The following is a 27720-nucleotide window of genomic DNA, read 5'->3' as shown; positions in this document are numbered from 1 at the left end:
GGTGCTTCAGGTTAAGAACAGTTTCAGGTTATGAACGGACCTCCGGAACGAATTAAGTTCTTAACCCAAGGTACCACTGTATATGCAGTGTTAAAATAAAACCCTACACCAGCTACCACCAGCAGGAGGACCACTGGAAGTAGCCTCCTGTTCGCTTGGGTGAAGGTTGGACATCTGTTGCAGTGGAGGCCCCCCACCCTGCTACCAGCAGAGCTCCTCTCCCCCAGTGGAGGCCAGCAATGGGGGGGGGGGCTGCACTTCAACACAACACAACACACACCCCAGCCATCAACAAGGTGGATTAAGGATTGCTTCCTATTTATGTCTTTAGTCTGTCAGAAGAGAGACAGGGGAAACGTGTCTCTGCTAATTCTCCTCGACCTCTCAGTGGCTTTCAATACTGACGAACCATGGTATCCTTCTGGAGTGGCTGAGTTGGAGGTGGGTGGCACTGCTTTGCAGTGGTTCCAGTCCTACTTGGAGAGGTTTCCAAAGGTTGATGCTTGGAGAGTGCTCTTCAGCCCTGTGGAGCCTTCAATGTGGGGTTCTTCAGGGTTCAATTTTATCCCCTATTCCAGTGGTTCCCAATTAGCTAAGAACTGCGGACCCCCTGTTTTTCAAAAGCCAAGCCATGAATCACCTGTGATTGAAAATGTTGACACCTCTGGTTTTTGTTATACGAATGGTGCCATGGGCTACCCCAGCCACTCTGTGCAACTTTCCACATATATAGAAACATACTAAAACATTGAACATTAAAAAAAAACCTTCCCTATACAGGACTGCCTTCAGATGTTTCCTAAAGGTTGTGTAGTTACTTTCAGACTCAGGTTGGACTAAATGGAATGTTAGGGTCTCTCCCAATCTTGTGACCATGACTGAGATCACAGAAGGCCAAGCTGGTAGGGCAAAATTAGGCTGATAGATTTGTTGGGAGGAAGAGCGTCAGCCAAGTGCAGGTGATTTGTTGCCAAGGAGGACAGAACTATTAAAGTCCAGCCCAGCTCAGTTCTGCATGGGGACTGGACTGAGTCCATCCTGTTGCATGCAGGTTTTAAAGGGCAAATCCTTTAAAAGTTCAACAAAGGCTCAACAAATGCTAATCAAAAGGATTAAGGCTCAAAAGGAATTACAGTGGTACCTCAGGTTACAGACGCTTCAGGTTACAGACTCCGCTAACCCAGAAATAACGCTTCAGGTTAAGAACTTTGCTTCAGGGTAAGAACAGAAATCGTGCTCTGAAGGCACAGCAGCAGCGGGAGGTCCCATTAGCTAAAGTGGTGCTTCAGGTTAAGAACAGTTTCAGGTTAAGAACGGACCTCCAGAACAAATTAAGTTCTTAACCCAAGGTACCACTGTACATTATGTCTCAATTCAAGGTAGAAATGTTACAGATTTTATGTCACGTGTAAATGAAGTTTCAAGCAATGAATTCCACCATGAGACCAGTGTGAATTTCAAACTGATTGGATAGATCTAATTCACTTCAAAAATCTACACTTAACATGCCCACTTTTCTACTTTGTCTTTGTAGCCTATCGTGACGTCAAACAACATACATAGAACAACAGAGGCTGAATTTTTTCCCTAAGGCAGTAAATCATCCTTCTTAAATCATGACAGTTTATGATTATTATTTTTAGTTAAAATTTGACTTTTAACTAATGACATTTTAAACAGTAATATGCTAATAGAGAGCTTTGTTGGAAGGAATTTTTTTTGGGGGGGGGGCACCCCTGAATTTCTTTCTAGTTTTTGATTATTTCAAAGAGCAAGATAATATTTTAAAATACTATAGAAATAAAACCATAAGATATTTGTCATTCTTGTTTAAAATGATGTGTGCTGCTGTCCTATAAACGTCACATTAGATAACCCTGGAAAATTACCATAGATCTCCATATTTACCCATATTCATGATGCTGTTTTGCATAGGACTAGTCGCTAGCTGCCTGTACTTAGGTGGGGAGGAGGGGGGGAGAATAACCCAGTGATTTGACAGACTGAAATTATTACCAGTATCCTAGAAAAAGACGCAGCAACTGCTCAATTTTGTTTGGTTTATCAGAGAAAAAGAAAAGCCCTAGTAGTAATTATATAAATGGAAATGTTCTGCTACATATTGTGCCATAGAATGTTAACAAAGATAAAATGCTAAGAAATGTCAGCGAAAGTTTGAATGCGCTTCTTCATTACGGGAAAATTTAGACACTAGAAATGGAAAAGTAAAATAATATTTTCTCCCTAATATAATCTGTTATGCAGCATTTCCAGCAGAAGATCGACACAGCGAGTTCTTACATGATACAGACAAGCTGAGTGCAAATCATATTAGGCCCTCCGTTGTTCCTGCAATGAATATGAAGCCTGCCCTAATGATCCTGTAAGTTGCCAAAAGACTATGGGCACAACCCACCAGGAAGGTTGCTAGGAGCAAGCCCCATTGAAAGGAACGTCAGCTGTGCAAGGGCACCGCTGAAACCCCTCATTTATGCGGGGCTGGTGCAGAAGCAGCTCTGGGTGGATTGTGCCCTCGGAGTGATAGCAGTGTTGTCCTGTTTGTGGCTCAATAGCTTTTTGTGCTGAGGCAGAGAGCAGAGTTAATCAGGGGCTCGAGAAGTAATTATCGGAAGAGTTTGGGTAGTACAAATGCTTGGGTAAACAGCGATTGTTCTTTCCACAAAATTCCGAATGGAAACAACAATGCTGGCATTGTCCTCCCCTTCTCATTAAGGGGATTCAAAGATGGAGCTGAGCACTCTGAAGCGGATGGGAAACTGACAGGGAAACTGTACTCTGAACGAATCTCTCATGATCCCACTACAACAGTCTCTGGCTTTTGGCATCAGCAGTGCCAGCTGCATTGGGAGAAGCCAAGCCTGTCATACCATCTTCTCATCAAATCCTCAATATACAGGGCAAAAGCATAGTTAGAGCTTAATGAAGAAACAAATACAAAAGGCAAGATTAGGCCTTGTTAACACTTGCATTCATTTGTCCTTATAAAAACCCACACCGAAGGGTTTTCCTTGGGAGATCTGGTCCTTGTTTTTCTTCTAAAAGATCAGCAATATTGGCGGGGCCTTATTTTCATAAATGCTCTCTTGTTTTCTTGTTTTCTTAATTTCCTCGTCGGTTCTCGCTGTAGCTGTGCAAATATTAGGCAGTAAATTGCTTTTGCCAAAAATGACATTTAAAGCGGTTCCACCAGTGACAACTGGCCATAAAGAAATATGTTAACATAGTTGAGTCAGCCAAACAAAAAATATTGTTTACTCTTCCACCATAAGTGTTTTTTCTTTATGATTTCCTCGCATGCTTTATTGGTGCAATAACACCTTCCTGGAAATGGTTATGGGGAACTTTATCTGTTAAGAGACAAAACAACAACAAGAGCTCCCAATCAAGGAGACTTGAAAATGAGCTGATGCTGCATTTGCTCAAACACAGTCCTGTCACCATTAAGGGTGTGTGTGTGTGTGTGTGTGTGTGTGTGTGTGTGTATGTATCTGTCTGTCTATCTATCTATCTATCTATCTATCTATCTATCTATCTAGTGCTATTTTTCTAGAAAAAGAGATGCCGGAACTCACCATGAATGCCTCCCTTGTTCTCTTATAATGGCAATAGAGCCCACCTGAGAGGTGCCGGAACTGAGTTCTGGCTGTAAGAAAGCCCTCTGTCTACCTAACTACCTACCTATCGTCTAGTGGCAGATCTTCATGCTCTGGCACCGGGGGGTGAAGAGCAGGCAGGGGCGTGGCTGGCACACGTCCCGAGGCATGGTGCATGTCGTGGGGGTGTGGCGCACATCCTGGGGGCGTGGCGCACCGTCTGTGGGGACATGGCGCCCAGCGTGGGCGGAGCGCAGCTGCGATGGCACCCCACCGGGATCACGCAGCGTGATCCCGGTGGGGTGCCATCATGGCTGCCCCCCACCGCGCTGGGCACACATGCAGATGACAGATAGATAGATACACTGGTGGAGGAAGAGGGGGCGGGGGAGTACACTGCCCTCTCTTCCTCCGCCAGTGTATCTACCTACCTACCTACCTACCTACCTACCTACCTACCTATCCATCTATCTATCATCTGCATCTGCATGTGCATATGTATATGAATATATGAATATAAAAAGCAGACTTATACTGAGTGACCACTGGTCTGTCTAGCTTAGTTGCATGGCCGTGACTTTCCAGACATGGAACTCTCCCAGCCCCACCTGGAGATGCTGATGAATGAACCTGGGACCTTCTGCATGCAAAGCAAATGCTCTGCCACTGAACTACAGCTCTTCCCCTCAACTGGGGGGAAGGTCTCTGGACTGAGCTAAATTTAGTGCTCATTTTAGATCAGGGGTGCTGTACATGGGAATTGAATGCAGCCTAGCATGCTGAATATAGGGGTTTTCTGATTTCATCCTGGCATTGGGATCAAACCACATACAAAAACTTGATCCATGCACAGATTGGGTTCTCTGGATCAAAGGGAAGGTGTTCTTTAAGACAATCTGGCTGGAGGCTTTTCTGCATCTTCCCGCCAACCTTGCCATATTTTAAAAAGTGAAAATCCGGACACGAAAGGTGTGTGTGTGTTTTGGCCAAAGTTGTTGAGCTTTCTTTTTGCCAAACCGCAGAAAAATGCAGGTTTTTTTAAAGCTATTTTTTATAATTGGCAAAAACAACACTGCTGACATGGCCTGCCATACGTCCAGATTTTCCCAGACATTATGCCAATTTCTGACCAGACACTGCTACAGTTTTTGAGTTATGTCTAGGAATTTACAGACGTATGGCAACCCTACCAACACATAACCCTTTGGCGCTTGATAAATATATTCTAGACACACACATACACACCACCTGCTCACAGAGTTTGAGTGGAGAAATGGTTGGAGGGAAATCAGTTAGGTATTCCCTCTCCCCGCTATTGCTTCACTCAAAAATCATAGCTTGAGGTTGGTTTAGGTACTTCTTCACAGGGCACATGCCTAAACTTTGGAACTTGCTCCCAAGAGAGACAGCGATGGCCACCGACTTGGATGGATTAAAAAGAAGATAAGACATGGAGGATAAAGCTAGTAATTGTTCTGGCCACCAGGGCTATGTTCCAACTTCACTGTCAGAGGCAGTAGGCCTCTAAATACCAGCTGCTGGGAATAGGTGGGCAGAATGGTGTTGTGCTCTTGTGGTCTTCTTATAGACATCTGGTTGGCCATTGTGAGAGCAGGATGCTGGGCTAGATGAGCATTTGGTCTGATCCAGCAGGGCTGTTCTTGGAAACAAACAAATGACAATTTTAGGGGAAAGATACATGTGAATCTGTGTCAGATCAAGTTTGGGTCTAGGCCAAACTGCACATTATATGCAACGTGTGAAAAGGTGGTGACGCTGCCCTTTTTTGCACAGGAAAAGCTGCTTCTGGAAGAAACAACTGAGATCAGACAAGCGTTGTGGGGGGAGGTGTGTTCGATCAGATCCTCACCCAACTTTTTCTTTTACTTTTTTGCTTCAAATTGCTGTATCATGCAGGCCGGTGCAGGCGTATCTCCTGCACAGGGTGCTGAGCCGAGGAAGTGCAAAATCACTCCCATCATCGTAGTAGTAGTAGTAGTAGTAGTAGTAGTAGTAATGCCTATATTTATGTGGGTGCCTACTGAGAAAATCCATAAAAAGCAACTATACAAAAGGAATTATTGTGAAAAGAAGAAATATTTAGGAGCATGTGCCATATTTTGTCATTGCTCACGGCGCCATATTACCAAAGTCTGTCCCTGGTGGAAGGGAAGGGACAAAATTTAACTTCTGTCCAAACTGCATTTCCAGAAATGAGGGTTTTCACGTGAAAAAAAAGCAAAGAAAAAGAGCCATTGGCTACTGTTATGTATGCAAGACAGTATCTACTGTAAAACCGCAATTAATGTAGTTACACCACTGATTTAGAATGGAAGCTTATTTATTTATACACAACTTTTGAAGAAACTTCTCCACAAAGTGGAAATCTACCTCCCTCCTTCCCTCCCCCCCCCATGTGTCTGCATACATTGCAATCTTTCTTCAGAGGGCAGTTGCTTGGCACCTAGGTGGCAATAAGACCAGGCTGGCTTTCTTAGGAGGAGTTCCTCTGATGAAAACACTCTCTCCCTGGTAACATTTGTCTCAATTCTTATGGTGGAGGTACTCAGGGAAGGGCATTGGCCAGTGATCTCGAAGTATGGCAGATTGATAGAGGAAAAGGCATTTCTTTGTCACAAAGCTTAATGAAGTTAGTCCTGAAACGGATGATGCAGCAAAATATGCACTGCTGCGCATCACGTGGTGTCTCCAAGTTCTTTCAGTACACATATTTGCACAATTTATGTAAACAGTCTCAATATAAAACATTTATATTTGCAAGGGTATTTACTAATAAGATTTGTGAAAGGGGCATTTGAGTCCTTATTCCGCTACACAGTTTACAAAGCATAATTTGTTTGTAGAAAACATAAAAGTGCACAGTGCACAGACAAACAGCAACAATCAAATGCCATTGTAAATGTAGTTTTCTATAAAGATCGCCACATATATTGAAATGTAAGGGCTCCAGAATGTTTGGAATCATTGCAGGTTTCACATCAGTAGTGGTCCATATGGTAGTCTGGCTTAGTTTCTGCTTAGCTCGACAGGGCTGGGATGGCAGAGGTGGATTAGGGGAACACAACCAGTTCGCCGAAGAATTGATGCTTTTGAATTATGGTGCTGGAGGAGACTCTTGAGAGTCCCATGGACTGCAAGAAGATCAAACCTATCCATTCTCAAGGAAATCGGCCCTGAGTGCTCACTAGAAGGACAGATCCTGAAGTTGAGGCTCCAGTACTTTGGCCACCTCATGAGAAGAGAAGACTCCCTGGAAAAGACCCTGATGTTGGGAAAGATGGAGGGCACAAGGAGAAGGGGACGACAGAGGATGAGATGGTTGGACAGTATTCTCGAAGCTACTAACATGAGTTTGGCCAAACTGCGGGAGGCAGTGAAGGATAGGCGTGCCTGGCGTGCTCTGGTCCATGGGGTCACGAAGAGTCGGACACGACTGAACGACTGAACAACAACAACAAACCAGTTCGCTCAGCACAGCAATGACTTACAATGGAAGGCGAGAGGTAGGTGTGTGTGCTGAATCTTGGCGTTGCACAGGGCGTTGCTGAAATGTTAAAATCCAAAGTCTGCCACGATGGGGTGGGGGTGGAGTAGGATGGTGGTGAGTACCTGTGTGCGACTGTGTGGATAAGGTACAAGTTGCATGTGAAAGGAAAATGAGATAACCAATTACAGGAGAGGCATAAAAATACTTTGAGAGGCATGTGGAAGGAAAAATAATAAAGAAATTAATACGGAGCTCAGCTGGCAGAGCATGAGATCTTGATCTCAAGGTCGTGAGTTCAAGCCCCATGTTGGGAAAAAGATTCCTGCATTGCAGAGGCTTGGACTACTAGATGATTCTCACAGTCCCTTCCAACTCTACAATTCTTTGAAAATTGCCTTCTGGACCAGCAATTCCTGCCTAAAATGGGGAGGCTGAGTCTCAATACCTCCAGAACAAATATGTCTGAACTCATTGTGAGGAAAGCTGAACTATGGAACTCCTTGCCACAAGGAAAACCCTGTGGCAAAGAATTTAGTTATCTCCAAAGAGTGATTGGATGGCAATAGAAAATAATGTCAGTAACAGCCTACTGATTATGCCAAATCATGCCTCCATCTGTTACCATATTGCGACTGGATCTGGTTCTGAACAACTATTTTGTGACTAGCGTGCCTCTGTAATTTTCAATCATTTCTAGTGGGATCCGGAGACAGAAAATTTAAGACCCCTGGGGTAGACTAATATTCTTTCCATTTTTCAGGGTTGTTTTTTTTTGGGGGGGGGGAGCAAAAACTGGCAAAGTTCTATGCAGTGAAAGAGAGATTGGGGCCAATTTCAAAATAGTTACCGGTATGTTAAATGATTATCATTATAATATCTTATTAGTTTTAGAAATGTTGATGCAATTAGGATTTGTATTCTGAGAAGTATATATTGTTTTGATTGTGACAGTAAGCCACCTTGGGCATAACCTCTTATGGAAAGATAGCATATAAATAAACTGAAGCTGGTGATTAAAAGGGCTTTTATTGCCTTTGCATTGTAGGAGATCAGAGGATGAGAAAACAGTGATTTGCTTAAGGCCCCCTAGGCCATAACTGAGGTGAGAGTTGACCCAGAAACTTCCTAGCTCTCAAAGGAACGGATATAGATTTTTTTTTTCATTACTGTGATGCAACCATCATTTTAAAATGTACTATGGGTTCCAGTTAACCACCACCCTGATTTCAGAAATAGTTCCATAATTTCCAAGCGTTCCAGCTCACGCCAGTATGGTTTAGAGCTTGGGTAGGCAACTGATTAGAATTATGTTTTATTTTGTGCATTCATTTAGCTGCCTTGTTTTGTCTGTGTGGAATACCTAGTTCATTCGGCAAAAATGAACAGAACACCCACAAAGATGGGTGAGCATCCCCAAATCTGATTCAGAATGGATTCATGTAGAATAACCAAATCTGGGTTTGATTTAGATATACCCAGAATCAGCTTGTTTGAAAGTCAGGCCCATTCTGAGCTTCAGATCTCCTCTCTTCCAGTGAGACTACTGGAACCAACATAACCAGAGGCCTCCCCAGTCCAACACCATTGTGAGCTGAGAATAATCTAAATGATACCTCTCACCCGCTATCTTGTCTGGACCATTTTCAAATAACACAGTGGGATGTGCAGCTAGAGAAGCAGAATGTGCTGCTTGACAGAATAACTTCACATCATCACTTCATGACAAAGCCATGCTTTTTGGATCAAGCTTTATTTCTGTTATCATCATCATCATCATCATTTATTAAATTTGCATACCACCTTTCATCCAAAGATCACAGGGTGGTTCAAAACATAAAAATACAAAATTAGAACACAAAATACATAATAAAACAAAAACAAACAGAAACTAATTACCTCTTCCCACAAACACATTTAAAAAGCCATCAATTGTTTAATCCATGGGTAGGCAAACTAAGACCCAGGGGCCAGATCTGGCCCAATCGCCTTCTCAATCCATCTCGCAGACGGTCGAGGAATCGGCGTGTTTTTATATGAGTAGAATGTGTCCTTTTATTTAAAATGCATCTCTGGGTTATTTGTGGGGCATAGGAATTCGTTCATTTCCCCCCCCCCCAAAAAAAATATAGTCTGGCCACCCACAAGGTCTGAGGAGCACAGTGGACCAGCCCCCTGCAGAAAAAGTTTGCTGACCCCTGGTTTAATCATCCACACATTTATTCAGTTTTAAGTGCCATTGAGATCAGTGGAACTTACTCCATTGTGTGTGCAGACCAATCCACAAGTTAGTTTAGTTAAACTTTCTGATTAATGTTAGAAAGCAGCCCAGTTCTACATGTGAGTGTGCTGTCAAATACATACTGGCAATCACCCACCAACCAGTAGCATAATGTAGGGGGCAGGAGGTGAACAATAGCTGGCCCTCCAGATTGATTGTATCTGAAGAAGTGTGCATGCACACAAAAGCTCATACCAAGAACAAACTTAGTTGGTCTCTAAGGTGCTACTGGAAAGAATTTTTTTATTTTGTTTTTCCTCCAGATTCTGTTAAACTATAACTCCCATCATCCCTAGTTTGGACTGGAGTCTGGAGGATCACAAATTCCCCACCTTGGAACAGGGAGAAGCCATGCCTGTGACTTACAAGTCTTGCTTGTTCCTTGTACATAAAGATGAATCTGCTGGATCAGGACAATGACTCATCTTCTAGACCAGCATCCTATTCTCACAATGGCCAGCCAGATGTCTGGGGGAAGTCTGCAAGTTGGACCTGAGCAGAACAGCACTCTGCCCACCTGTGATTCTCAGCAACTGGTATACAAAGGCATCATGTCTCTGAGAGTGGAGGTAGAACACAGCCATCATGACTAGTTGATAGCTGTGTCCTCCAAATTCTAGTATTATGTGATCATGAAGGCTAGCACAGCCTTGTGCCAACAGCAGTAACAGTGAGGCGTTATGGTTCTTTTTCTGAAAGGGGATCAGTAGCAAAAAAAAAAGCATTGGGTTGCTAATTGCAGGGTGCATCCAGACTGTCAACATTTTCAGGTGGGATTCAGTCATGTTGAAATTAGGCCATGAAATTACTGTTGACTTGGAGGTCTTGCACAACAAACCCATTTCCCCCACAGATCAGACTTTTTTGCCATAAGGAAAGCGATGGGAACTGCACTGCAAAGTGTGAGATGACACTTGCTGCCAAAATGTCTGTCTCAACTTGGTTGACTGTAAGGCAATGCTTACGTTCATCTTTCTCCAACCAATTCTTGCTTCATAATATAATCGAAAATATTAAAGACACACTATAGATGTCCTTAAGGAGAAATCTTTGGCGGTTTTATGGGGGGGGGGGAACAAACGCTGCATTGCTAATATAATTAATTTTCCCAAGAACATTTTAACAGATCCTAAATTATTTTGAGCAGCAATCAGCACCTGGTATGTGATGCAAGGCAGAAATCAGGCGACAGAAAGCCTGTCACACAGCAGAGCAGCTTGTGCCTTTATGGCTGCACATGTTGACGCTAACCATTTGATCAGCGGTGACTGGCTTTGTTTTGTTTTGTGTTTTCTGTTTTGTAAATGCCACCGCAAGCCCAATTAAAATGCAAAGCATCTCGGCAGCACCATTACTAATAAGTGATGCAGGGTCTCAGGATATGGCAAAAATGTCAGTTGAAGCTAAGCCTGGGCAGATTGAACAGTGGTAATGAAAGGTGGTGCCATAGGCCCAGCAGCGGTGCCTGTGTCTACTGTATATGGAATCACTGGAATGGCAAAACCAGTTTAGGTTCAAGGTCGCTGCTGACATTCAGCTGTCATGGCTTTATTGTCTGCATGCCTTCTCACCATCGAAACATTCAAGAGTACTTTATAGCAACCACAAAGAACCAGTCAATTGATACCATTACACTTCATGCACACATAAGCCACAAGCCTGTTCAGAACTGTTGATACAGTCTAACATTTATTCATTAGCCGCACCATTGAAATTGCAACTTGCCAAACCCCACTTCTAACAACGTAGATGTACTTGTTTAGCGTAAACATTTAGCTTTGTCTTTTTTCCCTTCAGATTTTGCACAGCCTTCCCTAATTGAAAGAACATAATCTGCATTTTAATGCCAGGCTGTTTGTGGCCTATGGAGAGGGGGGGAGAGAGGGGGGGGAGGGAGGGAGAGAGAATCACCTTTAGAAGATTTCAACTATTTGTGACTCTACAATAAATGCATGCAGGTAAAGAGAGATTGTATAGATACATGATAAGATGCATATGCACAGGGAAAGAAGGGCTACTTATTTAGTTGGAGAGTGCCATAGAAAGCCAATTGCTCAGAAATGAAATAAGAGACTGGAGTGAAAAGGAGGAAAACATAAGCTTGGGTCAGGGAAGAGGCAGTGATTAGCTCCATTGTTAGGTGCTCTTTGAGCTTCCTTGGGTCTAAAGAAAAAAAATCACTAATGAATCTATTGAGGCTTGCCAGAACTTTGTGTGGAAGACAAGTTATGGTGCTTCCCTAAGACGTGGTAGTACAGCATGTTGATATGGAAAACAGAGCATGTGTCTTTATTCAACACTTGTGCACAGAACCCAGAAACACCTTTAAGGCTTTTTTAAATTTTACACCTATGCTATGTTCCTAGGCACTTCTTCTTATATATATAATCACCAAGTGTTTGTTGGGTCAGCTTTCCTATTCACAGCTACAGGATGATTGTTTAATGCAATTAACATTGAGGCTAGTTTCCTTTTATGGCTTTTCAGTGTTAGTTGTTTATTTTTTCCAAATCATCCTGATTATTAACAAATATCACCAGGCAAAAAAGAATGCAGAGCTCTTCACTTTAAGTCGCAATATGAGTCCGCACATCAAAAGTCACATTGGGGATGCAATCCTACATACAATTGATAGTGAGTTAAGTCTCTTTGCGTTCCATGGGACTACTAAGAAACATGCTTAGGATTTCACAGTTAATTATTTTACCTGGTGAGGGGTGTGTGTGTGTGTGTGTGTGTGTGTGTGTGTGTGTGTAATATTCCATTGTTATCAAGTTTTAGTAGATGTGAAATGCACTAGAAGATACTATCAAATGAAGCTCTATTATCACAGGAGAGTTGTAGCAGAAACAGGGGCAGAGCAAACGTCTTATGCACTGTCCTTACAACATGTCTCAGTTTTGATGGGTGGACCACCTCTCCAAAGGTTATAAGGTTGCTGAGAGGCACAACAAGGCGGCCAATTAGCGTCAATTATTATGGTGTTTGGGAGTCAATGAATACCTCTCCTTGATCACATTTTGACCACTTGATCCAGCATCCTAGAAGTGAATGTTTCGTACAATCCACAGTCATTTATTCAGAATGGTTTTGCTGAAATTCTCATGGAGGGATATGAGGACAGACTGTAGTCGCACTGTCTGGTTTTTTATAGCCTCCCTTACCCGTATCTCACTTGATTCCTGTCATTATTATTTTTTAAAAAAACCTTAAGTCTTTTTTATAATTGTGGAAAATGCAAGGTATCGACCCAAACATGCGAAAGTCCTTTTAAGTAGGGAAAAATAGAATAAAGCTCTTGTTTTGGAAAATATCAGAATATCCACATGATTATTTAGGCATCAAGAAAAACGTGACTAGAGTCCAGAATGTATAAAGCAAGTGAAATGATCTTTGCAATCTGTTCTCCACCTGGTAAATGAATGACTGCAGCACATCAAACTCATAGTCACACATTTCTTACCTGTGCATGAGTTCACTTTGAAATGCCTGAAGTGGTTGAATATAACTGCTTGGGAAATGTATCTAAATATTGTTGTCAAGTGCATAATATTTTGTTTTTTTCACAGTCAAAGACAAAGTTTGCACATAGACATTCTTTCACTGGTATCTGACTGAGGACAAGTTGTCTGTCAGTGTGATGATTAAATGTGTAACAATATACAAGAGACCAAACTGGATGAAGTGACATCTTTAATTGGGCGAATTTATATTGAGAAAGGGGCAAGCAAGCTTCCAGGTAACAATCAACTAAGCATATACTGAACTACACATCCAGAAGAATGGAATTGTAGCTGATGGTGCATGGGTCGTTAAGATGCTGTGTAGCATTTTAATATTTATTTATTGTTTATTTTATGTTTACACCCCTCCAAAAAAAAGCTGACAACACCCCTGCCAATCTGAGGTTGCTTCAAGTATGTGAAGACAGATTTTACAGTGCAACACTTTTTGCAAGGATAGAGGAGGTTGGAAAGGGTTGCAGCTCAAGGAAAGAATGCAGGCTTTGTGTGCGAAAGGTCCCAGGTTCAATCCAGGTAACACTGGAAAAAGAATCATATCTGAAGAACAATCCTATTGGTGTACATCAGATCTGGAATGAGTGGGTGATGGACTGAAGCTTGGAATTTGCTTTGTTATTTAAATTTCAGACCGGTATTGTTAAGGAGGAGGCTTTTCTCAGTGCCTAGATTCTAGCCGCCCACAGCACAGTTACCACTGGAAGCATTACTTGCATTGATGGAACTTGTTCTGCCAAAGTCTTTTGAGGGATCCACATGATGCTGCAGTGCTGGTGTACTCTTGCATTAGATCAATGGTTTGTTGCCATCTTGAATTTACTAGGAGGGGGGAATGAGATCTCTTTTATTTTAAATTGGTCACTATTAAGCCCAAAGTAGGTGCATTCATTATTTGTTTGTTTACAAAAATTCTCACGGTGAATTTTTTTATAACAGATAACCGACTTGACAACTTTAGCATTTTAAGGCTTGTTTATTGTTTGGCTTGTTGATGTTTACCAGAGGAGACACTTCCTTTCAGGTCCAGTCCTTAGAACCTCAGGGCTCTCTTTTAGCCACTCCAGCCTAACAGAATTAAGGCTGACATGTTTCGTGTCTATTCCCTTTGTGAAAACAAACATAAAACAATGGCTTGGACTTTCTAATGAAACTCTTGAGCCGGGCAAGCCTCAAACTCCGCCTGCCTCCCGTTCCTTTTACACATCTGTATACCTACATATATATATATATATGAAGAGCATCAAAAAGAGGGGTACAACTGGATAAATCAACATGAATTTGAAATCCACTGCAGCACATTAAATGGTGGAGTCTCACTGAAAGAGAGGACGACCCTGCGGCTTCTTGCCGTTTGAAGCTAATTGTTTTGGTCAGGATGGAAACGTCTGGAAGTCCAGTGCAGTGTCCCACCAGCAAGGCTTCAGTAACTGAGCTGGCCTGCAGAGAATGAACCCACTTTGTAGCGACACAGCGGGCTCAGACACCACCTATTCTGCTCTCCAAACTGTCATGCATAACAACTTTATTGTGCCAAATTGAACTTGAAAGCAACCAAAGGCTATGAGAAGGAGACGCTATGAGAAAAGCATGCTGTCATTGCTGGCAAAGGCTGACCTGGAAAGGAGGCTCAGAGACAGGAGAATAAAAGATCAGGGCCCATGAACACAGCATATTGTTTCATTTTAAAGTATGATTCCCATACCAGAGAAAGTAGCAAATGTGATGTAAATTTATTTAAATAGATTCCGCTGCTAAAAAGTTTGCCAGCCGCTCTTAGCCAACTTTCCCAGCTCTCTGATTCGTTACATACAGTGGGAATATAATGACATATAGTCATCATTGTAACAGCTTCTTTGCAGGGGCACAATGATGATTAATAGCTAGCAGCAAATTTTCACATGGGCTCTAAAGCACTATAGCACTAAGCAGCCAAACACTCCCAAATCCCCCTTTTCTGTTCCACTGAAAAGTCCTCTCCTTGTACCTTGCAGATATGAACAAAGCCTATCTTAATTCCAATCAGCTTTTCCTCATTCAAAGGGACCTTCTCTTTTTCATAATTGATTCATGTGCATTTTTTTTAGTCTTTCAACCAAGCCTGAGCTATTTTTCTCCTTTTCTGTGTACTTTTCTGGTAAGCAGAATCATTTAAGCAATAATTTGTTTTATTCTTTTTAAAATAATAATAATATGCTGAATTGATTTTTCTTCGATTAGTTTGAGATTATCATTATTTTTTTTAAATAAAGTAGAGTAATACCATAGTGAAGAAAACATCTCTTCACTTTCCAAGTTCTTTGAAATGCGTTACCTTAGAACTCTGAGGTAGCAGCTCAGAGTAAAATTCTGGCAAAGATAAGTCAAAGACTTGAGTGCAACAACAATGCATTGGCTCTATTTATTGTGCCAGCCCTTATTCCCACGAGAGAGTTATAGCTGAAACTGTGGAACATAGACTTTTGAAGGGGTGGGATTATTTAATAGACAAAAGCAACTTTGAAGGTATTTCAGTTTTGTAAATTTATTTTTATTTTTATTTAAAAGGCTGCATGAGTATTTCAGAATCACTTGATCTTCTACAGCTATCTTCCAGTTATCACAGAAATGATGCATGCTATTGCTAAAGGCTAAATTTTGCACTCACATTTCAATGGTTTTTACACTTGTATACAGCTCACTTCTGGGACTTACTTCCTATTTACCTCTGTACAAAAATGAAATCATAGCCTTTTAAGGTTATGATTTTCAGTCTACTCCTCACAGGATAGTTCCATTTAATAGAGGCATTTTGAAATAAAGTGGTTTGAGGATTACTGTATCTTTTTCTAATCCAAGTGTGGATACACCATATTAATATTAAAGTAGCAAACAGATTTTAGACACCAGCCCATCTCTTAGATTTCTTCCTGTGTATCTGCTGTACAGTATGGTCCATATACTAATTCTGTTACAATACTTGATTTTAAATACATAACAAAAGGGGATTGGCTAGAGTGCTTGAATTTGAATCAGTTTCTTCCTGCTCAGGGTCTGTGGGACCGAATGCTATGATCATAAGCACAGTGATCTGGAAGCAAGTTCTGTTCAAATCACTGGGAGTTACTCCTGAGAAAATGGTTTTAGGCATAAATTAGCTTGAATCTGACCATCTCCAGGTTACACGGTTAATGCAACACTGTTTGTGAGTAAGGTCCATGATATGAAAAACAGAATTAACGTACCTAAGAACTCTATATGTGGCCAGTGTTTTTATTTATAATTATGATTATGAATTACATTCTAGATAGATACACAATCCAGTATGATTTTAATAGCCATTTCCCCCCTGCTGATGCATCTAAAAGATGAGCCACTAAGGTTCAGATACAGATAATTTGTCTGGCCATGAATCTCTATGGGCCATTTAGGGACATCTGGCTAGTCTAGACAAGAAGGGTGTCTTGTCAGGTAATTAGCATACAACAAGAAACCTGCCCAGTCAAATGCTGCGCTGCAGTTGTATTCACCATATATCTGATGCAGTATGAGTGATAAGGACAGCAGACAGGGCCCAATCCAGACAATCGTAATTGGGAATGCAGCCCTGTGGGATGCAACCCAGAAACAGTCATGCTTGAGCCCCACTGATGATTTAAGCATTCCTACATTTCCCTGCATTGCATCCATAGAGTCAAAAGAACATAGGAAGCTGTCTTATACTGAGTCAGACAACTGGCCCATCTTGTTCAGTATTGTCTCCACACCTCTCCAGAGTTTCAAGCAGGAGTTTTCCCCAGTGTCACCTCGGATTGAACCCCGGGTCCTTTTACAGGCAAAGCATGCATTCTACCACTACGTGTCCATAGTTTATGATATCACATACCCTACCAGTACACTGCAGGCCACATTTGAGATGCATAAATTTAGCAACCACTCTCTATTTGAGCAACTTGCCTTGCAATTAGATTTGTAGTACCTGATTTGCTTCTCTCACACATATCTCCAACAGTGTTGCTCAGCTGAGTTTAGTAGAGCTCCCCCTGATTAATGTGCATCTATATATGAAGGGAAACAGGCCTGTGGGGGTTTTGTCATGTGGTATAAACTCTCAATGAAGTGGAAATAATAGTGCAAAGCTGGCTTTTTAGCTGCAACCAGAGTGTGTCGTGGCTTTTACTTCACTGGGAACCAAGCTACACGGTTATATCTTGCAGAGAGCTCTCTCATGGCTCATATGAGAATTTTTAGTTCATCATTTTTTTCCTCCCCACTTAAGTTGCTCGGAATTGGTTAAATATATATTTTCCTCCTAATATGTACTGTGCAAAGGTATGCTGATAATGCTTACATTAGTCGTTGAACAGAAAATATTACCTGCCTGACAGAAGCAAAATCCTGAAACTGCATATAGATGAAGGTAATCTCTTCATTGGTTTATGGACCCAAAGTTTTCAGACAGAGTAACAAATTTAAATGATGTCCCTGGGTACCAAGTATTGCATTCAGGTGTCTGTGGTAGCTGTAAAGTATGTAAAAATCTTATGTAGCCAGAAAACTCTGAACTGAATACACACTAACCAGGAAAATGTGTAGCATGCATGCATACACTCTTGATGCCTCTTGAAGTGTATATGAATAACTGATATAAGGGGCTCAAAATCTCAATGCAAGCGCACCCAACACATTCTTGTTGACTGATGTACCTTCTGAGGGAGAATAAACCAATCCTGCTACTACTTTGGTTGGTGTGTGCGTAGTCAGAAAATATACGATTTTCATATTCAGTGCACTTTCACATGAATGTGCAAGGAACACACACACAAATGTGCAGCATAAAAATGATTCCTTATGTTACATGCTCAACATGCGTACTTACCTGATGATGTATACAAGTAGACAACATCCATTTGGGATAATGTATATTAAATGGTCAGTGCATGTCTTCTCTATTTGGGGATTATTGTGGGAATGAAGGGGTTAATTAGCTAACCTGTATATATTTACCTGAATGTACTGTTAGTCCAGAAGTATAAGAGAACTCTTTCTTATGGAGGCTTTTGCTGTGAACTTTGATCTGCATTGCACTCCTTACTGTGTAAGCTATGACTAAGAGTCTGGAGATAACAGTAGAAGATCAACCTTGCACAAAGAGGAATTGTCTAGGTCAGAGACAGATAGGATGGCCTTGCTGGAGTGAGCATGTTAGCGCATGAACCAACTCAGGGCTAAATGTCATTTTGCCCTATATGTACAACAGGAAATGTACAACAGGAAATGTTCCTTAAGTGGACAAGGATGTACAAGAGGCAGATTCCTGGGGTGGGGAGAGCCAGAGAACTGTCTATAAGAACTGTCTGAAAATTGACTAGTTTTGTACTTGATTGGGTGTCTGAACACCGCAAGTGCCTCTGCATGCAGAAATAAATCTTTCTCTCTCTGAAGCCAGCAACCTCAGTGTCTATTGACTGCTTCCATTTTCTCACCGGGCGCAACTTGAGGAACCCCGTTGGGGCAAATAAGGCTCCAGGAGCAACATAGAACAATGTTGTGGAGACTGCATATTAGCAAGGACGTGGGTGGTGCTGTGGTCTAAACCACTGAGCCTCTTGGGCTTGCCGATCAGAAGGTCGGCAGTTCGAATCTCCGCAACAGGGTGAGCTCCCGTTGCTCTGTGCCAGCTCCTGCCAGTCTAGCAGTTGGAAAGCACGCCAGTGCAAGTAGATAAATAGGTACCACTCTGGTGGGAAGGTAAACGGTGTTTCCATGTGTTCCCGTTTCCGTAACAGTGTTCCATTGTGCCAGAAGCGGTTTAGTTATGCTGGCCACTTGACCTGGAAAGCTGTCTGTGGACAAACTCCGGCTCCCTTGGCTTGAAAGCGAGATGAGAGTCACAAACCCATAGTCACCTTTGAGTGGTCCAGGGGTCCTTTACCTCAGTGTTTTTCAACCACTGTTCCACTGCACACTAGTGTGCCGCGAGATGTTACCTGGTGTGCCGTGGGAAAATTACTTTATATATAGTCAATATAGGCACAGAGTTAAATTTTTTAACATTTTCTAATGGTGGTGTGCCTCGTGATTTTTTTCATGAAACAAGTGTGCCTTTGCCCAAAAAAGGTTGAAAAACACTGCTTTACCTTACCTTTTACCTTACCTATTAGCAAGGCAACACATTAAATGGCCTAACTCTTTGGGAACCTCTGGATCCAGGGTTTGATTTCCCCATCCTGCCTCTAATACATATCATCTTATTTGTGCTGTATCTGTGACATAGCATTATTTTTGCATATCTTGGTCTGAATGAATCATATATATATATATATATATATATATATATATATATATATATATACCGAGAACCACACAGCTGATCAGGACACATGCTACCTCAGCAAACATCATGTCAGTCTGTCTGGTTGCTAAGCAACACCTCCACCTCTCCCACTTGGCTAGTTGACTTTCATACTAACTTAATTAACACTCTAGTTGCACATGGAATGATCTCTGCTGTTGCACTTCCAACAAAAACACTGGTACCTTTATGCAGCTAGAGCTAAGTGGCTAAAACGATCCACTCACATAACTAAGCTTCTGGGCACTTATCACTTGCTGAACCCAAGAACTGTGGGTGGATATCCAATGCACATAGGAATGCTCATACTAGCACAGATGCCATTTTCTCACACAGCATTCCTTTCAATGGGACACATGTTTGAATGCCTTCTCATTTGGCCTGTGAGGCCATTTGGCGAAAGCCATGCCCACTTGCTTTGCACCTGCCATCAATCAAGCATTTAAGAACCACTGAGCAAAGTGCTTTGCTTGCCTTGTGCTTCATGTTTGGCAGCTAATTATGCCAGGTGATGGACAGGTGAGTTGCCTCGCCCACCTGCCAAAATTGGCCTGAGGGGATTGGGGACAGATAAGAGAAACTGGCTGGTTAGTACTAACTCCCTGCCTCTGCTGGTTGCGTGGTGAGGCCCCAGGTCCCCCGCAGTTTCCTAAGATAATAAACACATGTACACCAATATTTTGGGTTAATGGGATAAATTAGGCCACAACTTTATTGGTTACAGATGTGAACGGTTTGGCTTAGGCATTGGGTGAAACCGGACTATATCCTAATGACAGTCTAAGACTAACAGGTGGGAGAGGGGTGAGGGTTAGTGTGACATCAGCTTTTATGGACTAGCAAGTGTCACCATCTTCATCACATGATGTGGGCTCTACTCCATGAAACCTTAGTGCACAAAGTGTCACAGGAATCTTTACTGCTTTGCTTGCACAGCTAACTCTTTGGAATTTGATTGTAGAGCAACTCATAAGTTCAGGATGAAAGGAAAACAATGTTAAGTGGGGAACCTCCTCTTGAAATGTCTTATATCAGATAGATCCTTCCAATCATACCTACATGGATTTATTTTCCAGACCTTGAGAGAAAAAAACTGCAGTGCTCATTCAGTACTGTATTTCTCCTCCTCTTTTTCCACTCTCAGTTACAAAAGAAAGCAATCGAAGTCTCACCTGGATAGTAGTCAACACATTTTGCTTTTCTGTTTGGAGATGCCCCTGTTCACCTGGCAATCCCCTTCCAGCAAAGCAGGTTGAATAAGGCAGTAATCCCATACTACTTACCTGGAAGTTAGCCCCATAGAATTCAGTGGGACCACACTCTATAGGACTCATAGATCTATTTCCTTTTGAAAGAGGTAGCTTATTCATCTGATTTCAATCACAACCCTTTTTCACTTTCATAAACTCATGGCAGTTTTTTGCCCTTTTGTTCTTGCGAAATGCTTGGACATAATATTTTTTATTTTTTTTGCCCTTTAAGACTCATACTTGCAAGTTAATATCTTGCCTCAGACTTTTTTTTTGTTATCATTTGTGATAAATGGGGGGGAAAGTTATTATTAAAGAGATGTTACTATTTGAGGCTCTAAGTAGAATAATAGCTTCAACTTTTCCTGACTAATTTTGGTGTACTTTCCAAGTGTTTGATTTTTTGCTTTTGTGAAATTTTAGAGATACGGTTTCTTCCAAGATGCAACCTTCAATAGTCTTTATTGTTAAGGATGTAACCAGATGCTCTGCTAAAATGTTAGGGTCACTCAGTGGAAAGCTTTTTCTTTCTTCTCTCTTTCTCTCTCTCTCTCTTAAAGGGAAGGTAGGTGGGTGGGTAAGGTCAAAGCTACAGCGTTCATTTACTTTGTCAGCAGAAGAAGTAATCTGGATGTATGTTTTAGAAAAATCTCACTCTGAGCACAGAAATAAAGCCCAAGCTAGAGCTGGTTTCAGATTTAATATCTTTCATTGAAATCTGGGTCTTTTGAAATCCAATGCAAGGTAGAACTCACAAGGTGGGATTTTTTTTATTGTAAGGATTAATTGCATTGCTTAGCTCAAGTCTGGATAAGCTCATATACATCTTTTCCACTTGACTTGTGCCTTTTCACATGATATAAGCTACTGTCACATGTTTCGGAATACCTGATCTAGGTTTAAAGCCTGGTATATAGGTTTCAGTGTGCCAAACATTAACTCTTCTTCCCTTAATGTGATTTATACCAATTAAGAAGGAACTTGAGCACCCTTTCTAGGAAAGTCCGACAGTAATGGATATAAATGGTATAGTAAGATTGTAATTCAGGTATTGCTGTTGGGCTTCTGTGGCATTATTATTTTTCCTGAGGTGAGTGTTTGGTCTTATGTTAAATCTCTGGTACAATGTTTAGATACCCCTTCAGTCTCATTTCAGATTACTTCTGTCACACTTCTCAGCCCCAGTCAAATTTGATGCAGCTGTATTTTCCTCTCTAGTTCTGATTAGTTTTTTTTTAATTAACTCTGGTGTACTACATCTATATTTTCCCCTTGCTGTGAGTTGGATAGAATAAGTAGGATTAGAGTGAATAGGGCACTGCCCCACTGACTTCAGTCTGCCAGCCCTTTTGGGAACCAACCACAACGGAGTAGCAGCCTTCCAGTTGTTATCCCAGAAATATGAGGTGGCATATAGAAAAAGTTTGGGCTACAGCAGCGAAGATGACTGCAGAGAGTTCTGCAGGGACCAGGGCCCTGGGCAAGCAGGCACATTGGGAACAGCTGCTGGGGCAGCATTATAAAGGCAGCCTGCCTGCCCTGGGGGCAGGGCTGCCCCCCAGGGGGTGACACCAAAGGGGGTCATCCCTTTCAGGTGGCCTTTTGAGGGTGGGATGAGGGTGTGGGCAAGCCCCCTTGTATTAATCTGTAGTTGTTTTAACTTGCATTGTATTTTTAGCTCTCTTTTTTAGTTAAGTTATTTTGTTTTAAGGGTGGAGGGCAGGGCTGTCTGGGAATGGACCCCAGCAAACAGAATGGCTGGGGCAGGTTCCACTAGGGAGGATGCACTGGGACACCCCAATCTCAATTATCATGGGTAGGAAGAGGAGTTACACTAGGGCCAGACCATGTCATTACTGAGGAGGCAGGTTTAATAATTGTTTGAAGACTATCGCTACCTCCAGTTCTGGTCCTGACCAAAAGGATACTGGAATCAACAAGGCTGATGTGCTTTGTAAGCTGCCCAATTTGTTCTCCCGCTTCACTATTCAGTACATTTAAAAAGTTATAATTTTGCCTTTTTATATAAGTGGATTAAATTTGCAGACATAGTAACCACTCCAAAGGGGATAAAGCCTAATAAACTACAGGCAAATAGGTCCAAGGGCTTTTGTACTGAACACCTTTAAAGTTTCTCGTGTGTGTGTGTGTGTGTGTGTGTGTGTGTGTGTTTATATAAAAAGGGAGGCAGAACTGGATGAAATTTGCAGGCATTTTTGCTCCTTCTGAGAGAATTAATCCTGCCAGGATAGTTGCAGGGATAGCTGTTACAGGTTTAGAGTGGGTAAAAAAAAAAAAAAAAACTTTTTCTCTCCTAGTCAGTGTTTTGTGGATAATTTGTCTGAAAATTGCAGACACAAGAGAGGTTCCCCTGGTAACTTACTAGGAATAGGTCCAGGGGCATTTGTGCTAGGCACTTTTAAGTTGATTTGGGGATGGGGAAAACTCAAATGGATTTGCTTTCTGAGTAAAACCACGCTCTCTGATTACAGGCATATTCTGTCAGTCACAAATAACTCTTCCTATACCTCCTTCCTATTGTGTTATTTTGCTCTCCCATCTCCCATCTCTCCATTACTTCATATATGGTAAGCTTACAGGCACTACTTTCACTTTTAGTAGATGCTTGTTTGCACCACAAGGTACTTCAGGGGTCCCTGTTTCAACTCATGACACCTCATTAGATCCTGCTTTACCTCTGAAAGGCACCCAAACTCTCTAAGGTGCCCCCCACTTTGATGCTGAACCTGATGCATACACCCTGCTTTTTACACTTTGGGTTGGGAGAAGAGATATAATTTGGTGGCAGATTGAATAAGGAGGATAACAGAAAGGAAGAACTCAAAGGTATTTATTTATTTCATTTATCACCAATTAACAATGTTCTCTGGGCAGTTAACAATAAAAGACAATAAGAACTCTAAAAATAAACAAAATGAAGCCAACCAAAGTACAAAATTAGGTAACTACAGTGGTACCTCGACTTACGAATTACTTGACATACGAATTTTTTGACTTACAAATGAAAAAAGTGCCCGCACGCCTATGAATTTTTCAACATCCGAAGGACATCCTTGGCGGTTTTAGATGGGGTTTACTCGACTTACGAATTTTAGATGCGGTTTACTTGACTTACGAATTTTTCTGAATTTTTCGTTTCCAATGCATTCCTATGGGGAAATCGCTTTTTTCGACTTATGAATTTTTCAATCTACGAATGTGCATTCGGAACTCATTAAATTCGTAAGTCGAGGTACCACTGTAAATATAGCCAGCGACAGCAAACTATAACTTAACACAGAAAAGCCAAGAAAACGGAAGATCTTAAAATGATCTTCAAACACAGGTAGATAAAAAGCTCTTACCCTGGAGCTGAAAAGACTATAATGTAGGTGCAAGGTGAGCTCTTAGGAGAAGGGAATTCCACAATTGATATGCCACTGACCATACATCATTTGGTGAGGGCATACAAAAACAGGCTTCCAAAGAAATGTTTAGGTTCCAGATAGGTGAGCAGGTCAGATCAAGGCTTTATACCTGGTGAATAGGAAGGGTTATGATGCCAATGGATTCATAGAGTAATAAAGGAAAAGTCAGTTTTCAAGAAGAGAATATCATTATTGGACATAAGCACAGAGCAACACATAAAAACACCTTTTCACCAAAAGGTTGCTCTATCCCTTGTGTTTCTGAAAATGCTAGGTATTGACAAAATTGTCAGTGCTGGTATATTTCTGCAATCTGAAGTTGCACTATTTCTGCATCAGTTTGCACATCCTTTCCTTAAAATTCATACAAAAATTTCAATGCATTTGCATACCCTTTCCTCTTAATCTGCTTATTCTGTGCACAATTTTGCCAACTATATCCATTTTTTGCAGAATGTACTGAGAGGCCCTTCTGAGGTATGAAAATGCAAGTGTAACACAATGCAACATCTTTGGCCAAGGCCAGAACCTATGGCCCTCCAGATGTTGTCAGACTACAACTCCCATCATCCTGACAATTGTCTATGCTGGCTGGAGCTGATGGGATGCCACATCTGTGGCAGTGTGCCCCAAAATCCAAATCAGCACCACCCTGCAACTATACCACTGTGAATGGTAAGCATATAAAACCTCATGATGAGTAACAACACAATCTTAACCATTGCACCAGTTTGGATTCTTTTCCACCCAGGATGGCTACCAAGTCCTTTAAGTACCTAGCAAAGCCCTTGAAAGGAGACCATGCAGGTAGAAATTTTAATAGATTGCAACCAAATATTGTGTCAATCAGACATCACCATTCTTAGAGCCTTAAAAAAGTTCTAGCAAAAAGCAAACAATAAAGGGAATATAGGAATTTCATTTATTTCTCTCAAAATACTGTTATTAACAGAAAAGTCTATGTCAAAGAATAAGATTATTCTGCTACATACTACTAACATTGCAACTGCTGCTAAGATACTATATATACCCCCTTAACTGCTACATTGCTTAGATCAGAGGAGTCGACCTTCTTCAGAAAATATAATACAGATAGCACAAGGCAAACACATGTCAGAGATTGAAAAGCTGCTACTTGTTAAGACAGCAAAGTGTTCAATTTCTCCAGATAATTCCACCTGTCAGTTAATCATGAACACGAGTTATTGAGCATCCAATCTGAATTTTTAACTGGAAATAAAATAATAAGGAATTCTGGGTTTTTAATGTTAAAAACACTTTCTGTTGTAAAAGCAATGAATAAATAAAACAGGATTTTTAGACAATGCTTTTTAAATATTACTTCCAGGGTCGGGGATGGAACTCAAGTACTATATCTGAAACCTCTCCTTTTCTTCTCTCATAGATAAAAGATGGAAATAAAATAAAAAAGACAAATACCCAGGTCTGATCTTTCTGTTAACTAAACAATTTTAATTGCTGTTTATCTAGGTTCTTATATGTTTGATTCCCTAAATTTGATTTCATAAACCTCTCCCAACATTATAGTGCTTAGGTGGAGAAATTGTCCCATCTCAGCACTGAGCAGAGAGGAAAGAATTAATCTGTCCTCTCAGCTCAGCGCTGAGAAGAAGAGATCCATCCCCTGCCCCCTCTCTATATGGAAGAGAGAGTGTGGAGTGTGTGCGTCTAATCTGTATTTGTGGGTTCAAACTTGAAGAGGAAGCAATCAAGAGAGGGCAACAGAAGACCTTCGGACACCAGAGGATGGTGGAATTTCTGCCAGTATAAATGATTCAGGTCACTTTTAGAATGGGACAGCATCTCAGATTGGTACTAACCCACAGGAAAGAAGCAGTAGAGGTTATCATCCAGGTATCACACCTTCCCTCTAGAGCAGTATATATGTAGGTATGTTGATCATATTGAAAGAAAAGTGGTTTCTCATCTGAATGTTTGCTAAACTGTTTTCTGCTCCGTTTTCTTTCACAACTGAAATTCTCTCTTGAAAAAAGAGACACAAAACCCGCTTTTTTTGCTATAAAACCTGGTTTTCACTAGAGCTGTGTGTAAAACATTATTATTCACCCTATTCATGAGAAGAGGAACTGGAGAAGCCATTTCATTAAATTCATTCTGGAAGAAGATAAATATTCAAATTTTGGCGGGGGTGGGAGTGGGTGAGGCTTACCAGTAACAGTGTAGTAGCACAGGTTCTTAGTTTTGGTTTTCCTCCTGAGAGGTTTGTTTGTTTGTTTGTTGGCACTTCCAAGCTGGCAGCCTGGCAACCATTTCCCATTCTCCACAATGCCTGTGGTCTACCGTTATTCTGTGGTATTGTGAGGGGGAAATGGAGGAGAATATTTGGAGAAAATTCTGCAAAGAGGTCTTTTTCTAGGGTGGTAAGAAAACAGAAGTACCGCATCAGAAATTTTCTCGGGGGGGGGGGGGAGGGCTTTCCATGAATTTCAGCTCAAATCCAGTTTCCACCAAATTAAAATCTGGGCTCATAAATCCACAGTCCTCCAATTTTTCACCTCTCAGTGTTGAAAGCATTTGGAAATTTGAAATCATACTTGCCATGAAAGTTATGAAAAAAAATACAGCAGTTTTAATTAACATTTTGTACCTGTGACAATCCCTTGACAAATGGAGGAAAAGGAATTGTTTGCTGCTCTCCTCAATCTATTGGATGTTCCTTTATTTGTTCTTAGTTTAGATGTTGTCTGTAATGCCGTTGGCTAACAGAAGTAAAGCACTCTTTAGGGAATTATAATTTGCCACCATAATAGACCTACATACAGAATTGAAATTGTTACTTTGAGATTCATCATATTTTACCATGTTGGAACCACCCTGAGCTCCTCTGGGAGAAAGGGAAACATATAAACATAGAAAATGGTAAATAACCTAAACCCTTTACTCTTTCAGGTGTGTGAAACTTCCATTCTAGAGAAAGCTGGTGTTCCACAGTGACCAAAGATGTAATCCCATGCGTGTCTGCTCAGAAGTAAGTCCCACTGAATTGCATGGGACTTATTCCGAGGTAAGTGTGTATCAGATTGCAGCCTTAATGACTGAGATTAGATGGTTTAGGCAACGCCCTGTGCCTCAGTCACCTCTGTGCAATATCCGGGTAATAATAGTGAGGCACCTAACAGCGCTATTGTAAGGTGTATTGAAACTGTGCATGTGCAGCTACTGAGCACTCTAAAATGATATATAAATTATTATTATTATTACCAAAAGAGATACAAACGAAAGTAAACTAAAATTGTGCTTGAGGAGAATAATAGTGAAGATAATGGGCTCGCTGACAGAGGTAAACACATATAATAGTTGACTCATGCATTCTTGAATGCTTAGCTAATTGTGCTAAGGAACAGGAATTAAACACACACAAAACAGAATGTTGGAGACACAGAATCCTGAATGACATGTATTATATTTACATATATAATGAGACAATAAATGTAAAAAATAAGAGGTATTCATTTCATCTTTCATAATTACCTGGAAGATGTTTAAATTAATAACATTCATCGAGGAACAGAGAAGAAGTTATGGAAAATGCTTTATTTTGAATTAACTATGAAGGATTCTTGCAACAGGGCTTTGTATATTCTGCTCTGGTTTGGATTTACTGAATAATTTAAGTTCATTTCTGAGGTGAGTTTCAGAAAATAGACAACTCTTTTCATTTCCATCTCAAATCCTAGGTTGCTGTTGTTTTAATGTATTTCAAACTTCAAAATGTTGTACCAGTGTACAGAAATACCTCTATATTGGC

At 41.1% G+C, this 27720-nt stretch overlaps 1 long non-coding RNA gene across 1 annotated transcript in view; it reads left to right on the top strand.

Annotated features, from left to right (window-relative positions):
* Nucleotides 1-26938, top strand: part of LOC117054915 — a 100190-nt gene extending 73252 nt beyond the window's left edge. The window contains exon 3 of the long non-coding RNA XR_004427554.1: nucleotides 26862-26938. This is a non-coding gene — a long non-coding RNA (uncharacterized LOC117054915). The remainder of the gene's footprint in view (nucleotides 1-26861) is intronic.
* The last annotated feature ends 782 nt before the right edge of the window (nucleotides 26939-27720 follow it).

The sequence above is a fragment of the Lacerta agilis genome, chromosome 11 (genome assembly GCF_009819535.1).
Source record: "Lacerta agilis isolate rLacAgi1 chromosome 11, rLacAgi1.pri, whole genome shotgun sequence".
Classification (NCBI taxonomy): domain Eukaryota; kingdom Metazoa; phylum Chordata; class Lepidosauria; order Squamata; family Lacertidae; genus Lacerta; species Lacerta agilis.
The sequence above is the reverse complement of the archived record's forward strand: the minus strand, read 5'-3'. Positions and strand labels throughout refer to the sequence as shown.